At 50.6% G+C, this 7480-nt stretch overlaps 1 protein-coding gene across 1 annotated transcript in view; it reads left to right on the top strand.

Annotated features, from left to right (window-relative positions):
• The first annotated feature begins 317 nt into the window (after positions 1 to 317).
• LOC127614416 (transcription regulator protein BACH2-like) overlaps positions 318 to 7480 on the top strand; it is an 81244-nt gene continuing 74081 nt past the window's right edge. The window contains exon 1 of the mRNA XM_052085719.1: positions 318 to 792. The gene's annotated coding sequence lies outside the window, so the exon portion shown is untranslated. The remainder of the gene's footprint in view (positions 793 to 7480) is intronic.

Here is a 7480-nt window from a genome sequence, read left to right as displayed (position 1 = left end):
CACGAGGGTCGCAGATGTGCCGGAGCCTCACCCAGTTGTCTTCGGGCTGTAGGCAGGGGACACCCAGAACTGGTTGCCAACAAATCACAGGGCATTTTTCATGCCATGGTGTGAATATTTCTGTGAATGTCATTCCAAAATATATCGCCCCATATATGTATTGGTCTTAAAATAGTCCTACAGAAACTGATGTCAAGGAGGAGGGTCCAGAGTGACTTGGCACAGCACCCAGATAAACAGCGTTGTGACGTCACTTCCCCGTGAGAGGCAAGACCAAGGCAAATGAAAACTGACTAATGTTTTGAATTTACTTTTTTAGTTTATTGTACGAACAATAGCACGCACGTAACATTTGTGCGTATGCTGCTTAAAAAATACGTTTTAGTTCTCTCAGACCATGTGGTACGCAGCTATGTGCCAATAGGGAGCGGCGGCCCTTTTACGAGGTCTGTCTTCACATGGACTCAATAACTGTACAATGTGATGTCTGAGTGAAAGCGTGTCGATTTGTGAGAGCAAGAGAGGCAGGCAGCATCATCTTTGGTGCGTGGGGGCTTGGTCCTTGTGAATGAGAGGCTAGCATGACGTCAGCAAACCAATGTCAACAATGCAGCGCTTGGAGGAGAAAAGGCGTTACATCCTAACACGAACAGAACGCCGTCCACAACGCGCCGATTGATGCTTTTACCCCATAAAAATCGCGATTTTTGTTATTCGAGGACAAGTGTGGATTAACCATTATGCAGACGTACTTTTATTTTTGAGAACCAACCGTGGGCGAGCAGCAAAAGGGTGAGTTTGTCGCTACGTTACGTTCACAATGCGCGAGCGAGCACTACGTGTTGTCAGCGTAAAAAAAGAGAAAGAAAAGCGGCGTGCTGGAGCAGCGAATTGGCGTCTGTTTGCTTGCTTCCTTCACTTGTTTTTGTCGTAGCAGTCTTCTCGTCGGTTAAACCTCAGCGTTGATGTTCCTTGTGCGGCTTGTGTGTTTTTGCCACTGTTGGGTTGTGGTTAGCAGCGATGCTGATATTACAGTGGCATGAGGTGTTTTAAATCACATTTGGTTCCCGTACGCCTCCGTGCTAGCAACCCAGGAGCTCCAAATGGCGTTAGCTTCGTTCCTTTTGTTTGTATTCTCTGCCAGAGAGTGAAATAAGTCTTGGCTGAACATAAAGGGGAAGGTCGTAGTTCCACAGTACCTTATGTCAGACTGCGACTGACCCAGTTTGTGGCATGGCAGACAACACGCGCCCGTGAATTTCACAAGGAAGTTAGCGATTTTGGTCCATGTTAATATTGCGTCGAAAAAACGAGGTGGGAAATATGTTGTGCAGGCGACTGGTTCGGCTTCTTGTGCCGCTTTACCTGCTGTCATTGTGGGGCAGAAAGGCACTGCCAAGGGACAAAGGAGCTCAGCAAAGACTCTACCCCCGCCCCTCTTCTCATCTTATTCCCGCCCTCCGTTGCGGAGCACTCGGTTCATTCAACGGCCACCGCGGAAAAGCCTAAGAATGCGAGAATTGATTATTCTTAGTTTTTTCCGCTCAATTTCCCCATACTTTACGTAGTACAGATTTACTACGACTCCGCGTTGGCAACGTGAGAAATTGTATCCTCAAGCAAACTGAATGATTGAGATCAAAGACTGTTACGGTTCAACTCAAACTAAGTTGAAATTTGAAATTACTAGGATGAACTTTCATTGTTTTATATATATATCTAGCACTGTGTTTACCCATGAACCGATCTACGTGCCCAACATAACAGCCGTTTCCATCACAGTGCTTGCAGCACTTTGTTGTGGAGAGGGGGCTTCTCTTGCTCAGTCAGCCCCCTCTTGTGCTTAACACACGCTTCAAGTGAATGGATTACAGTAGATGCGAGGTGACTTAAGCCATCAAATATTTACTACAGTTCTGGCTGCAGACTTTGTGCGCGAACGTCACTGAAAGATTCCTCAAGTTTATTTGCGCTAAATGAGGCCGCTATGCTGTGTGTGTGTGTGTGTGTGTGTGTGTGTGTGCATATATATACATACAAAAACCTAAATATATATATATTAATTATAGCGGCTGGATAGCTCAGTTGGTAAGGCATCGGTTTGGCGTACGGGAGACGGTGGTTCGAATCCCGCTTGGGGCAAAAAAATGAGCACATAACACATCCAGTGTGGGTCCAATGGTGAGAGACAATAAAGCAAATGACATGCCGGCTTAGACGCCGCCCGGCCAAACAAGGTCTGCGTCAGGTGCTGGGGAACCAGAGCACCTTGATAAAAAATGGGCTTCTGGAACAAAGCGGGGATGGGTGAGATGTGATAACACGGCTCTGTTGGAATGTTACTACTCAACCAGAGGGGTTACTTGCAGAGAATGTGGGCTAAATGGTTACTTCGAAACCCACAGTCACAGTTGACCACGAAACAACTAGTAGCTCAGTGTTGCAACATCCACAAATGGCAATTGCTGTCAAAACTTGAGATTGATGAGGTACAACGCAGGTTCCATGGTGAAGGGCGCCAGGCTGCCAGATCAGAGGAGGAGGTCATACCACAGATTGGGAGGCAAGCCCCAATGAATGCAGATGATGAGATTGGGAGGCAGCCCCAATGAATGCAGATGATGAGATTGGGAGGCAGCCCCAAAGAATGAAATGCTGAGGGAGGCAGTAACTGACCTGAAAGCTAAGATCATGGCGAGAATGAAAGCTGGGCAATCTAGAAACCGATTACAACGGCTATGTGAAGTACCACCTGAAAGTCTCATGGAAAGTGTGAATGCAGCACTGAGAGCGATCCCTAACGTAACGATCACGGAAACCATTAATTCATTCATTCATCTTCCGAACCGCTTGATCCTCACTTGATCCACAGAGACGAACAACCAACCACGCCGCACTCACACCTAGGGACAATTTAGAGTGTTCAATCAGCCTGCCACGCATGTTTTTGGAACGTGGGAGGAAACCGGAGCACCCGGAGAAAACCCACGCAGACCCAGGGAGAACATGCAAACTCCACACAGGGATGCCGCAGCTGGAATCGAACCCGGCACCTCCGCACTGTGAAGCCGACGTGCTAACCACTGGACTGGAGGACTGGACCGCCCTCACGGAAACCAATGAGCTGATATACACTTCAGCATCAGTAATCCTAGAGATGCTTGGCTATAAGAGCAACCATGGAAGCCATGAGATGCGTTACCCACCATGGAAAAGACGGTTGGAGGCTAAGATCAAGGCGGCTTGGAAAGATGTGAGTCAATTGACGGAGGACCAGAGAGGTGTGATGAAAAGGCAGATAGCTGAGAGGTACATCCTGATGACCATACCTGAAGCACTCGAAACTGCCAAAAAAAAGGTTCCAAGCCTTGTCCAGCCGCCTAAAGCGGTACACGAAAGAGAATGAAGCCAGACGAATAAACAGGCTGTTTGCAACACAACCTGTGAAAGTGTACGCTCAGTGGCAGGGTCCTAACAACAGAGCTGACTACCAAGACTGGAAACTGAAAGTTACTGGAAAGACATATGGGAGAAGGAGGTTGCACATAACAGCAGTGCACAATGGCTGGTGACCCTGAGAGAGGAGCACAGCATCCTCCATGAACAGAACCTAGTTCGCATAACAGAGGCAGACATACAGGAAAGAGTCTCAGATATGAAAAACTGGACAGCACCAGGCCCGGACATGGTCCACAGCTACTGGCTAAAGAAACTCACAGCACTCCATGAGCGCCTACCAGCACAAATGAACCATCTGCTGAGGGATGGGACTCACCCAGGATGGTTAACCGAAGGGCGAACGATCCTGATCATGAAGGATCAATCAAAGGGTGCAGTCCCATCCAACTATTGGCCAATAACCTGTCTCTCCACAACATGGAAGCTCATGACAGGCATCATTGCGGCTAAGATAAGTGGACACATGGATCAATACATGAGCGAAGCACAAAAGGTTATTGGTAGAGATACCCGTGGAGCCAAACATCAGCTCCTGGTTGACAGAACAGTCGCACAAAACTGCAGGTTCCGACATACCAACCTGTGCACAGCCTGGATTGATTACAAGAAAGCCTATGACTCGATGCCACATACATGGATCACTGAATGCTTGGAGTTGTATAAGGTGAACAGGACCCTAAGAGCCTTCGTTGCAAACTCTATGAGGATGTGGAAAACCACACTTGAAGTCAATGGCAAGCCACTTACCCAAGTGTCCATCAAATGTGGCACATACCAAGGTGATGCACTCTCCCCACTGCTGTTCTGCATAGGACTGAACCCCCTAAGCCAAGTACTCACCAAGACAGGCTATGTATACCGCCTCTGAAATGGAGCTACGATCAGTCACCTCCTCGACATTGATGACATAAAGCTGTATGCTAAGAGTGAAATGGACATAGACCCCTGATCCACACAACCAGGATCTACAGCAGCGACATCGGGATGTCATTTGGGCTTGAGAAATGTAGTCGGATGGTGACTAAGAGAGGAAAGGTAGTCCGCACTGAAGGGGTCTCACTCCCTGAAGGAACAATAGCAGACATTGAGGACAGCGACAAGTACCTCGGTATACCACAAGCCAATGGCAACCTCGAACTGGCAACATGGAAAGCGGCTATGGCCAAATACCTCCAGCGAGTGAGGCAAGTCCTAAGAAGCCAGCTCAATGGCAAGAATAAGACCTGGGCAATAAACAGCTATGCCATGCCAGTGATCAGATACCCTGCAGGAATAATAAGGTGGCCAAAGGAAGACATTCAGACCACGGACGTTAAGACCCGAAAGCTCCTAACCATGCATGGAGGGTTCCATCCCAAATCCAGGACCCTGAGACTGTACGCAAGCCGGAAGGAAGGAGGCCGGGGACTAGTGAGTGTGAGAGCCACTGTCCAGGATAAAACATCCAAGCTCCATGAATACATCAAGGAGAAGGCTCCAACGGATGATGTACTCAGAGAATGTCTCAGACAATGGGGAACAGAGGATGAGGTGCTGGAAGAGGGACCATCACGGGAGGACAAGCCCCTACACGGGATGTACCACCAGACCATATCTGAAGTGGCTGATCTCAAGAAGTCTTATCAGTGGCTAGAGAGGGCTGGCCTGAAGGACAGCACAGAGGCAGTTATCCTGGCTGCTCAGGAGCAGGCCCTGAGCACCAGAGCCATTGAGGCCCAGATATACCACACCAGACAAGACCCAAGGTGTAGGTTGAGCAAAGAGGCACCTGAGACGATGCAACACATAACTGCAGGGTGTAAGATGCGGGCAGGGAAAGCCTACATGGAACGCCATAACCAGGTGGCTGGCATAGTCTACCGAAACATCTGTGCGGAGTATGGACTGGAAACCCCAAGGTCAAAATGGGAAACACCTCCGAAGGTGGTGGAGAATGACAGAGCGAAGATCCTGTGGGACTTCCAGATCCAGACTGACAAGATGGTAATGGCGAACCAACCAGATATCGTGATCATAGATAAAGGGCCTAGATAAAAACCACTGGTGCTGGGTAAGACGTTAAACTGCATCCAACTGGTCTCTCTCTCTCTCTCTCTCTCTCTCTCTCTCTCTCTCTCTCTCTCTCTCATATATATATATATATATATATATATATATATGTATATAGAATCTCAGAGCAGGTTGGAGCCCCAGAGGTGCAGTGTGCAGGCCCACCGGCGCGTGGATGACGCCCTGGCGCTCACTAATCCAACCACCTGCTGCCTTGTAGGTTGGGTCTCTTTAGACAAAGGCTAGGAGAAGGCAACTCTGAATCCAAATCCCCCTGCTGCCTCGCAGGGTCTGCCTCTTAGGCATTGGCTACGGTGGTACACCCTACCAGTGTACCTGGAGTGGAGCCCCGACAGGCAGGGTCTGACACGCAGTCAGCGACCCTGGCAACTCCTGCAGCAGACCCGGTCCCAAGTGTATTGGTTCATCCTCTCCCTTGGGCTCCGATCGGTGACGCCGAGAGGTGGACACTACAGCCTGGGCAACTCAGTGTCTCCATATCCCCCGCCCAAGCCTTCGACGCGCACTGGAGAGTGGTCTCCACCGAAGTAGCAAGACTTCGTAAAGCAACCACGGGAAGAGGCTCCATGCACCAGGCAAAACACGCAAGAGAAAGAAGTCCCCAGCACTTCGCATAGCAAGCTGGAACGTCAGAACTATGTGCCCCGGAATGTACCCCGACCCGACTCAGATCACTGACCTAAGAAAGACCGCCATCATTGGGAAGGAACTGGCCCGCTTGAACATCGATGTGGCCTGCCTCCAGGAGACACGCCTGCCAGACAGCGGATCTCTAAGGGAAGAAAACTACACCTTCTTCTGGCAGGGTCGGCCGCAGAAGGAACCGGGCCAGCATGGCGTGGGCTTCGCAGTGAGGAACTCCCTGCTCCACGCAGTGGAAACACAGACCGGCGGCACGTCCTGTCTCCTCTCCCTGCGCATGAAGACCACAGCAGGGTATGCCAACATCATCTCAGCTTACGCCCCCACCCTGACGTCCTCCCCAGAAGCCAAGGATGAGTTCTACGCAACTCTCGAAAATGAAGTGAGACGTATCCCCAAGACCGAACTCCTCCTGATTCTCGGCGACTTCAACGCACGTGTGGGGGCCGATTGGCAGGCTTGACCCTCTTGCCTCGGCCCACATGGAGTTGGCCGACTGAACAAGAATGGCCAACGCCTCCTCGAGCTGTGCTGCCACCACAGCCTCTGTATCACCAACACCTTCTTCGCAGGCAATGACCGCCACAAGGTGTCCTGGAGGCGCCCTAGATCCCACCATTGGCACCAGCTGGACCTAGCAATTACAAGAAGATCCAGCCTGAACGCCATCCTCCACACGAGGAGCTACCACAGCAAGTAAGGTGAGGCTGCAGCCTCGCAGAATCCACCACGCCAAGACCAAGGGTAAGCCGCGCATAAACACCTGTGGCACTGCCGACCCGAAAAGGTGAACTGCTTCTCCACTACATTCAGAGATAAGCTGAAAGAGAAATATGACAACACCACAGAAGACACCGTCCGTCTCTGGGACCAGCTCAGAAACGCCATCTACGACTCCGCAATGCTCGCCTTTGGGAAGAGAGTGCGGAAAAACGCAGACTGGTTCGAGGCGCACTGGCTAGAAATGGAGCCTGCAACAGGAGCCAAGAAAAAGGCAATGCTCGAACACAAGAACAACCCCTGCCCCAACACCCGAGACACCCTCCGTGCTGCCAGGAGTAAAGCCCAGCAGTCAGCCCGCCGTTGTGCTAACAAATACTGGCAGGACCTCTGCATGGAGATCCAGTCAGCTGCTGACCAGGGCAGGACCAGGAGCATGTATGAGGGGATCAAAACGGCAACGGGTCCATCATGCAACAAAACCGCCCCTCTCAAGTCCAAGACCGGTCACACGATCCAAGACCAAAGCAGGCAAATGGACAGGTGGGTCGAGCACTACCTAGAGCTATATGCAACTCAAAACACCGTC

Source organism: Hippocampus zosterae, chromosome 14 (assembly GCF_025434085.1).
Source record: "Hippocampus zosterae strain Florida chromosome 14, ASM2543408v3, whole genome shotgun sequence".
NCBI lineage: Eukaryota > Metazoa > Chordata > Actinopteri > Syngnathiformes > Syngnathidae > Hippocampus > Hippocampus zosterae.
The sequence above is the reverse complement of the archived record's forward strand: the minus strand, read 5'-3'. Positions and strand labels throughout refer to the sequence as shown.